This window comes from Octopus bimaculoides, chromosome 17 (assembly GCF_001194135.2).
Source record: "Octopus bimaculoides isolate UCB-OBI-ISO-001 chromosome 17, ASM119413v2, whole genome shotgun sequence".
Classification (NCBI taxonomy): domain Eukaryota; kingdom Metazoa; phylum Mollusca; class Cephalopoda; order Octopoda; family Octopodidae; genus Octopus; species Octopus bimaculoides.
This window is the reverse complement of record NC_068997.1, coordinates 22703943-22705318: the sequence shown is the minus strand read 5'-3', so window position 1 is coordinate 22705318 and position 1376 is coordinate 22703943.

The window sequence follows — 1376 nt, the reverse complement described above, 5'->3', positions numbered from 1 at the left end:
ATATATATATATATATAAGTAAAAGGGTCAGAAGGAAGAGTAAGTACGGATAGGGAGCTCTTTAATCACTGCAAATGCTTCGATACATACACGTCCTCGTATAAACAGGATTTAAAGTGAAGTTGAAATTAAATCATGTAACGATTTACCTGTATAAGAAAATCTATATGTATCTCCTCAGGCGATACTCAGTTGCTGTCGCCGGAAGTAAATCTAGATTTCCATGTTACAACATCTATGGTTTCTTCTTTGAAACTCTTTTATTTTTTACTCTTTATTTTCACACACGAGGAATACTTAAGATTAGAATTGGTAGCATACCATAAGAATACTGCCGGCTATTTGGAAATTCTAAGGGTGAACGAGCCCTATTAAGGGTGAACGAGCTCTATTAAGGGTGAACGAGATCTATTAAGGGTGAACGTACTCTTATACGTTCTTACCAGAACACACCTCAACTATATATATACATATATATATATATAGTTACATAGAGAGAAAGGGAGAGAAAGAGAAAGAAAGAGAGAGGCAGATAAATATATAGCGAAGTGTGTGTGTGTGTGTCGTAATGAGAACACGTTCATGTTCTAGTTTTTTTATCCTTGTATTCAGTCTTTCTTCTTCATTTCCATGTGAATTTCTCGCTGTTTGCTTGGAACGGTGAAGAGAATGAACTATTAATATAATTATTTATAAGTTTGCATAGCTTTCGTTAAATATTGCATTGCAACTGTACAAATATGCATCAATTTCATTACTCACCTACTAATGCATAATTGGTATTTAATTGAAGTAGCTACTAACGGAAGCTTGAATATTATGCAAATTAGATTTACAAATCCGTTGATAGTTACATATAGAATAAGGTATACAAGATAAGTGATGAAGATTCCAATTAAAATCAAAACCCTCGCCAGATAATCCCCGGTCTTTCTGTCCACTGAGAAATACATGAACGTGACACTTTCAATAGTTAGAAACTTGACGTTCTAGCATTTGTCTGTGAATATATTTACCGGTATTATATGTAGCTTCGCTTAAATGTACTGCGGCATTTCTACAAGTAGACATACACACGTGCATACGTACATACATGTTGTTGTTGGCACTCTGTCGCTTACGACGCCGAGGGTTCCAGTTGATCCGATCAACGGAACAGCCTGCTCGTGAAATTAACGTGCAAGTGGATGAGCACTCCACAGACACGTGTACCCTTAACGTAGTTCTCAGGGATATTCAGCGTGACACAGTGTGACAAGGCTGACCCTTTGAATTACAGGCACAACAGAAACAGGAAGTAAGAGTGAGAGAAAGTTGTGGTGGAAGAGTACAGCAGGGTTCGCCACCATCCCCTGCCGGAGCCTCGTGGAGCTTTA